Source organism: Pteronotus mesoamericanus, unplaced genomic scaffold (assembly GCF_021234165.1).
Source record: "Pteronotus mesoamericanus isolate MK-2021 breed Mesoamerican mustached bat unplaced genomic scaffold, CSHL_Meso_final contig_61, whole genome shotgun sequence".
Lineage (NCBI taxonomy): Eukaryota > Metazoa > Chordata > Mammalia > Chiroptera > Mormoopidae > Pteronotus > Pteronotus mesoamericanus.
This window is the reverse complement of record NW_026555217.1, coordinates 1168709-1178112: the sequence shown is the minus strand read 5'-3', so window position 1 is coordinate 1178112 and position 9404 is coordinate 1168709.

Here is a 9404-nt window from a genome sequence, read left to right as displayed (position 1 = left end):
CAAAGTCCCTGTGGCACTGTCCCTCATCATGGACTGGAACTGGAGAGCCCTGTTCCTGGTGGCAGTGGTTACACCAGATGTCTCCAGTCCATCAATTGAGGTAAGCACCAGCAACAGTCAAGTGGGACTTCTACCCATTCCTGTCTCCTCTCCAGAGCTGTCCACTCCCAAGTGTAACCTGTGCGCTTGAGGCATCAGTGAAGGTCTCCTTCAAGGTTTGTGGATACAAATTCACCAGCTACAATAAAGGCTGGTCATGACAGGCCCCAACACAGCAGCTTCAGTGAATAGGGTTTGTTAACCCTAGTAATACAGGCACTGAATAATCATAGAAGTTCCAGGGCACAAGCTCCATTTTTGCAGACAAATTTATGGGCACAGCCTGTAATGCAGCTGAGCAACCTAAGAACAAAAGACACCAGCATGCATTTCTTTGCATGTAACATTGAGACAGGAAGTCAATGTGAGCCCAGACTGAAACTCAGTGCAGGAAGCATAAAGGCCGGGCTACTGGGTGGTATCAGAAGCCCAAGGCGTAGTCAGTACACCAAGAGGTATTCAGGATACCCAGGGCTGCTCTGGACTCCAGGTGATGCTCCAAAACCCTGACCACAGTGACCAACCCTGGGGACAGTTGTGGTTCTGGGTGAAGCAGAAAGGAGCTTTTTTGGGGAAGCAGGGATTTCTTCTCAAAGCTCTCAGTTGCATCCAGGGACACTTCTTTTATCTTGGTGGCATGATTTCCCACCTTCTCAGTTCAGGCAGCAAAGGAAGAAATGATACTCTCTGTTTGCAAATAAGATTTTACTCTGTGCCTGGCAATGTGTCCTTCATCAGTCTCCAGTGTCTATTTTTTATTCCTTGGCAATGATCCACTCTGAGTGCTGTCATCATCCCTGTGGTTGAAAACAATTCCCAGAGAAAGGGAACCAGTCTTGTCAATGACTCTTTATGTTGTGTTCACTCTCCCCACAAAATGCACAGTATTCTCACATGTCTCCTTTCTTCTGACAAGCATACCTCACCCCACAGACATTTTGATCCCCTCTCAGGCCCTGATCATGCAGGGTAGTGACCTCCCTGCCACATGTCACAATTTCACTCCTCCTCTCCCTGTGTATGTAACTTGGCTTCCACAGTCACTGTAATTTTTTGTTATTTTTTTTGAAAAGAAGACATGATTTTTATGCCCCAACTGTGGAATTCAGGACAATCTCCACATGTCACAGAATTTAACTCAGTCATCCCTAACTTCTTCCTGTCTGCAGACTCCTCTCTTTTAAGAGAACACTCTCCAGTCCCTGCAAATGGAACCTGATGTTCCTGAGTGCCTGGGATCAGCCATTCTGATTCTCTGAGGATAAGACCTTCATTTGCACCTCAGGAACATAGAAAAAAGATTCCTACCTTGGGTACTGAAAGTTGTCTGGGAGATTCAGTGTGTGCTTCTGTGTGCACATATCTATTAACTCTTCTGCAGATGTGTTTGTGACTGTGTTATTTATGTTGTGTGTGTGCACATATATGTTTTAAACTTTTCTCTGTGTCTCCCACAGCTCTCAGAAGCTGGGCCTTCCCTCAGTTCAATGAGCTCTTGGTCCCAGGGAAAGAGCAGCCCACTAGAAAGCCTGTGCTTCCCTCTATGTTTGATGGGTGTGAGTCTGTGGTCAAGAGAATGTCATGGACACAACATACTTGGGGATCTTCTCATTAAGAGAAACAGACTTATGAGTGTCTGAAATAATGCATGTAAAGAAGCTGAAAAGTGAGACTTCCCTCACTCAAAGTGTCCTCGTTGCCCCGAGGTGTCCTGTCTCATTTGAGCTGCAAGAGGCAGATTAAAGATTATTGAATTTCTGAGAGGGGTTGCAGGGATGGAATACATGCAACCCAGGGGCAGTGCACACCGTAACTTTCCTTACATAACAAAACCTTGACCACGGGAACATTTTCCAGTACTAGTTGTCCCAGCAATCGATTTCCATGACCACAGAGGACACAGCAGTGTGTTACTGCACTGTACACAGAGAGTGATGCAGTGGTAGGCCAAACAAAAGTCCCTCTTGATAGTGTAAGAGTGGGGCTGGCCTGCAGGAGGTGCTCAGGACACGTAGACAAAAGAAGCTTATCTGTAGAGCAGGCGCCCGGAGAGCCTGGTAACAGGGATCTTGAATTAGCCTGTAAATCCTCTCCATTCCAAAAATATTATTTTTCATTGGCCTTCCTTCTTTTGCTTCAATTTATGTGCACATCTCTGTGTTAGCGTTGTGTTAATGTGTGCAATTGTGTGGGGGAAGGTGTTATTTTGCTCTTTCTCTGCATGTGCAATTTTTTTTAGATCATGTTTGTATGTGTTTGTGCAGGTGTAAGTTTACGTGTGTTTCTAATTGTTTTTATTCTCTTAGTACTGGGATGTCTTTTATGGAAAAACGAGGGCTTACTGTTTTTTTTTCCTTTTTTACAGCATTTCTTATGATTCTAAAAATGCCCAGATGCTGAAATACATGCCTGATCATATATCTTAGTAGACATGACTTTCCTTGGTGTCTGTTTGCATTTCACCCAATAGTCTGAGTTCTGCAGGAATCTTACGGGTTGATTTGACTATGTGTGCAGTCCTGCACCAATCTCTTAGGTGGACATGGCTGGACACATTGTCTTACTGTCCATGTGCCCCTCCCGGCCCTTTTCCCAGATCTCATGGGCCCTCCATCTGCTGACTGGCCTGATCAGGCACAGGGCTGGTGCACCTCCCCCATTACCATTGGGTTCACACATATCCAAAAAATGGCTGACAGCTCACTGCCACACAGAATCCCCACAGCTGTTCTTAGGAGGAGCCCTTATTTCTTGCCAGAAGCAGTATGAACACCGCAATAGAATCATGTGACTCTGAGTGTGGGATGTGCAATATCAAACTTATTCAGGATTCCCTCCTGCATCAAAGGGTTTCTAGCTTCACTGCAGGTGTTATTGGCATCTGGAGGATGCTGGATCTTAGGGCCAATGGTTGCAACCCCTGATTCTCTGGCCCTGATGTTCAGCAGGACCCTTTTATGATCACGATGGTCATAGGAGCATATGGGTAATCCAAAACTCTTTTAGAAAAAAAAAAAACAGATATCTTTTCTACGATTTTAAATACATTTTGTGTTGAACTGTTTAGCACATTACAAAATGTGCACAGAGTGAATATATTTGCTATCATTAAAATTGATAAGCATTCATCAGGTTTGCCTAGTACTTGAACAGAGCAAACACAGTCATAGTAAGTCAGCAAACAGTCACATACACACAGTCACACATAACAACACACATTGAAATGCACACCGATTTACACAATGGGACAGAAAGTCACACACAGCAACATATAAACTGCAACACACATTCACATAAAGCCATGCACAGTTGTACAGTTATGCCTACTCTCACACACATTTGCAGTTTCGAAGGCAGTCATTTGATTAAATGCAGCCACACACAGATTATCCCACTCAGTTATAGCACAGTCAAAGAGTAACACATACAGCCACGCACAGGATCAGATAATCACACATGCAGTCAAACAGAGTTGCACTGTCAAACATTCTGTCACACAGTTACATGCACACAAACACATGCAGTCACAAACTTATTTTTTAAAAAGACATATACTCACATGAGCTCTGATACAAAACTGTTCATTTCATTCCACGTCATTTATTCTAAAAACTTTCAGGGTGTTTTGCAAATGCTAATGCCCAGTTCAAAAAATACATTGGGCAGAAATTTCTCCAACTATATTTGCTGCAACGTGTACTTAATAGAAGACTTTAACTAGCAGTTGTTTTGTGTTTACTCCCTATGTTAGCAATCATTATAAGTAAAATTATGTGTTCAAGTTTGATGCAATCCTGAGAATAAATAAATAGATCTACAATTACAAAACTATAATATAAGCAATTTTGCACTTACTGCCCCGATGCTTTCTGGATCCTATTAAAAAAATGGCATGCCAACTCATGTTTAATAACCAGGTAACAACAGAGCAAACATCACCACCAGCTCCTATACAACAATACAAATATGTAATTTCTTTACTTCCATAACCACATTTCAGAATACTGCATTTGCATTTTTATTTATACCACTGTATTTCTTAATAAGTTTTATACAGGTAGGAAAGTGTTCAACTAAATAACTGTTACATAACAAGGGAGAAGTAGTAAGAACAGTTCAGTAGAGTATACAGGTGGAAAATGAGGGAGAACTCCATGCTCTGCCCAGTTATCTCATGCCTCCCTCCCTCCCTGCTCCATTCTCTTTTTTCTTACAAAGTAGAAAAGGTAAGTGAGGACAAAAACAGAAACCTCATCACAGGGCACTGCAAATGCAACATGCTGACTTTGTCTGCGGTGGGACTAACCTGTTACAGAACATGGCCAGGTTTCACAAATTAGATGTAATGAGAACATAATTGTAAATCTAGTGTTATACATTTTATAAAGTTTTAATGTGGTACAAAATAAATAATGTTAGCCATCTGAAGTATACACCTCGGTCATATTAACTATATTCAAAATGACATAGAACAGGCTGCAGAACTCGTTCATCTTGCAAAGTCTGACACTTTATACACATAAATCAAATTCCCCTCCTCCCAGCCTTGGCACTTACCATTTTATCTTCTCTTTTCATACACTTTCCTACTCTAGATGGACAGATTGCAGAGTGGAATCATACAAGGTGGTCTTTTTGTGACTCTCTTATTGATCATAAATTCCTCAACGTTCATCCAGACTAAAATTTGGAGAGGATTTCTCTTTTTAAAAAGGTTTTGAAACTTTCAAGTGTATGTATGTAGCATCTTTTGTTTATCCCTTCATCCATCAAGGAGTATATATGGTGTTTCCACCTATTGCTTGCTCTGAATTTGCTACCATGGTCAAAGACATCTAACCATCTCTGTGAGATTACCTTAGATACACTCCCAGAAATCAAATAGCTCCACGGTATGACCCTTCTATTTTCAGGTTTTGAAAAATCTCTGTAGTGTTTTCTGTAGTAGGTGCACAAAGGCTTCTATTATCCATATTCTGAAAACTCTTGTTATCTCTTTTATTTTTGCTTTTAATATTGGCTTCCTAAAGGATGTGAGGTGATATCTCACTTTGATTTTGACTTGCATTACTCTAACACTTATTCATGTTAAGCATCATTTCAGATGTGTGTCGGTGGGTCATAAACATTTAGCATGAAAATGTCAGTTACATAAGACAGAAGTGTCAGCCATAGGATGTCCCTCTTCCATGGGCTCCTATCCCTTCAAATGGCAGAACACAAATAAACACAATGTCCGCCTTTGATCAAAGATTGGATTTTATGTGAGAATCAAGATGGAGGAGGAGTGAGTGGAAATCACATTGACTTTCTCCCAAGACCAACCTGGAATTACAACTAAATTGGAAGGAAATCACCTGGAACAAACAACTGAACAATAGCAGGAGATGCACTTTGTAACCTTGAGAGACAGAAGAATCAGGTTTAGTGCAATCTAATTGTTTAGGAGGGTGATATAGACATCAGAAGGTGGGTGGGGTGCCCATGGGTGGCAGCACCAGAAGGATATTAAAACAACCAGTTGGATCCCTCTGAGAAGAGCAGGGTCTAAACCGAAAGTGAGGATCACTAGCCAACAGCACCAGATCCCTAAAAGTAGAAAGAAAACAGCCAGCTGGAAAAAGCGGCAGGGTTGCTCTCTACCAGAGGCAGGGGGCTGGAGATGCAAAATCTTGTTCAGAGGGCCAACACATTAATTTTTAGTTGCAGCCATTTAGCTGGTCTCTGACAAAGGTGGGGGCACAATGGGCTAAAGACGCACACAAGGAGATAAAAAGATGAAGGTTGGTACAGGATTCATGAGCATGTGCTCATACTCAGCACGAAGGGGGTAAGGATGTTTCCAATGCACAGATTCTGCCACTGACCTAGAGTTTGGGATGGAGGTGTGGATGAGAGTGCAGGTGTGACCACACAGCTCCCGCATATCATCTCATAACACCTTCTGTTTTCTACAGGATACGGTGGGCCTTTTCCTGCAGGGGTGTGAAACAGGTTTACCCAAGCAGTTGTGGGTCAGTAAAGTGTGTATCTCAGCATTTATATCCCAATTCACCCCGGTCTGTTGGTCTGGTGTGGTGCATTGTGCCTTTGCCACACACATACCTGTAAGGGACACAGAAGAGTCCACAGAAAGATTACTTAACAGTCTTTTATTTTGGGAATATGGATAAGATGAAAGGTGTTTCTCACAAGTTAGAAAAGTGAAAATGTGTGGAACTCCTTCACATTGAATTGATATTTGCTCTCCATTTCCAGTGTCATGCACCTGCTACACAGCAAACATTAGTTCTGCCCACTTCTGCTCACACAAATCGCATTTCCTCTGCTATTCTCTCCCTCACACCTTATTTCACCAGGGCAGAGAAGGGGCTGCACACAGTCAGGGCTGTGTGACTGACTCTGGGCTCCTCCTGAGCCAGAGTCCAAAGACAAGGCCAGATCCATCCTGGTTCGGGACATCCTGCTCTCTATTCAATGGTGACATAATCTAGCAGTCATTTCATCCTGGCACTGGGGACCTCTACGGATGATGAGGATTTCACAATGGGATTATGAAGCACAGCTCAGCAAGATAAACTTGACCTCACCTCAGGATCCACAGTATCTCTAAACACTGTGGTCCTGTGACTTGCTTTGTCTTTCCATTGGAAATAAATGACAGAGAGGATTAACCTTTTAGACCAGTGAGAGTGTGTCTGGAACTTAAGGTGGCAAACCAAGAAACATGCAGATTCTGTCTGAAGCTCTCTCCAAGGTCCTCCAGAAATCCACCTGATCGTTCATTTTAGTATTTTCAGATATTATAGAGGACATTGCACAAGTTGTAGGAGATGTAGAAGAACCCACAATGAAGACGACTGAGTGGCCTTACTGGAGGGATGCACACAGAACAAGGGAACAGTGCATGTGAAAGCTCAGAGGAGGCCAGTGTGAACGAGGCTTGACCCAGAAAGCAGAGCCAGTGGAATTCGATATATTAGTTTCCACACAAATTTTAAATAATTTTGAATTTGTGCATTTCATCTAAGAAACTTCTGGAAAAGTACAACATGTAGGAGTATAATTAAAACATGTATTTTACAAAGCAGTTGAAACATGATATCACAAATATTCACTACACAATAGTAATAAGACTGTGAGAATTGTGTAGCTTTTATCAACAATAATCAGGGTCTTTGTGCCTTCGTGAAATTTAGAAGAATGTGCTCAGGTGAAAAGGATAAGATAATATTTTAAAACAAAAAAAAAGGGAGTTCGTGAAGGATTGGGCTCTATATTGAGTTAAATTTACAGTAAGGTGATATTACACATTGGTTTGCACTCAAGGAAGGTAAGGATGGAATAGGGTTTGAAAACACAACGTTCAGCAATGTTGCCCTGTGAGAAAGTCAGTGTAATTACACACACCTAGAGTGTTCAGCCACCACAGTGACCTTAGGGCTGTGCTTTTACATGGCTGACAGTGAAGAAGGTTGTTTTACTCCACTGTCAGTGCTCACATTTGTGCACCACATGAGGAACTGTGACATCATGACACAAATGAGGAGGTGCCCAGGTGAGAGGGGTATATGAGCCCAAGAAAGTACTTGTTGTAACACTGTTGGATGAGTAATGTTTTTGACCACAAAGCTGTGGGGGCACAAGACTGTAGTGAAAACAATGGTCATAGAAATTGACAAAGGCGAGTGTGTTTAATGTGATGATCCAGGTTTAGAACCATTGTGCAGAAAATGTTTATCGTGTATTGTATGAAATAGTTCATACTATGGTTAATGGTGACTTGAAAGATCCATGCAACTGGAATAATAGTGACTGGTTAATCTTCTGTGGCATTGATTCTTATAATTATACATTTGGGACCCTGTGGGTCTCAGTATCGAGGTACATCAGCCTCATCACTGTCGGGTATCTGTCAGGGAGGGAGCTTCTCCTGACCATTCAAATCTCACTATTTATGAACCAGTGGTTCTACTCTTCTCTGTAAACACAAAACAATAGTCTTCTTCATTAAAATGTTAAGGTAACACAGGCCATAGTCTCTGTGAGCATGTGGTGCCTGGTGAACTTTGAGATGAAATATTAACATAAGACTTTGATGAATCAAATTTTGCTAATATTAAAATCCTTTGTCAAACAGTTCCTATAAATAAAAAAGAGGCTTTACCAAAAATAAAAATAAAAAAATAAAACAAAATAAAATCCTTTGTCACACCAAGGTACTGATAATGGAATGAAAGAACAAGGTTATACTGCAGAACATATTTTCCCAGGTTATGTCTGAAAAGAATTGCATTCAGAATATTAAGGGATTTCTATGTCATGCAGGAGCCCAGGACCCTCTGACTATGGGTTGCAGCCCTCCTAGGGGGGCTGGAGATGGAGACAGTTCTCTTGAGGGTCACAGTGACCTTCTCTCTGAGCAAAGCTATGGATGGGCACAAACACACTGTGTTGCCTCTGGGCACACTGAACCTCCAGTAGTAGAATGTGACAACATGGGCCAGTCATGACTCTGCCCACATAATCTATGCAAAATTTGGAGAACACGACTTCACAGAGAGGTGTAGTGACTGCTTTGTTTGTCCTCCTCTGCAATAAAATCATGCTTCTCTATGATGTGATATGTGAGGTTTCTCTTCTGTACTCCTTGGTGATTTAAGGGAGAGTTAACACAGAAACACTCGGGCACCTATGCAGTTCTCAAACAGCAAAGCTAAAGGGGCTCCAGCCTGCCTTCACTTGGTAGTTACTCATATCAATGTGCTCATACATGTTTAACATAAGAAAATAGGTTCTTGGGAAACTGGCCCTCTATGTTTGAGTTGTAATTCATAACTAGTTAGAAAGCAACATATTAATAAATATAAAATTATGATAAAAAGCTCATCCCCTTCCTGGAAGTTCGTGAAGAGGCAGAAATGCTCATTCAATGATCAACATTCAAACTTAAAATGAAATAGACTGACAAGAACTCCACTTAACCCCCCAAAAATAAGCAAAAAGGAGCAAGGAAAGGGCTAAAATCATTATGTGTGGATACTAACCATGGCTAGAGTGAATATGAATGATTACAATAAGCAAGTAATGATGAAGATGATGATTTCGGTTATGATATTTATGGTTGATGAAGATGATGATGAATGAGAAGATGGTGAAGATGGACTGAGAGAAAGGACTTGGTTCAATAAAGCTATGCAGTATCACACAGATACACCATCACCATGGCTCTTGCATTCAAGCTTGTCCTCTCTTCCCTGTAGCCTTGAGAAATGTCATCAATGAAGCCCCAAAGTATCATGCAG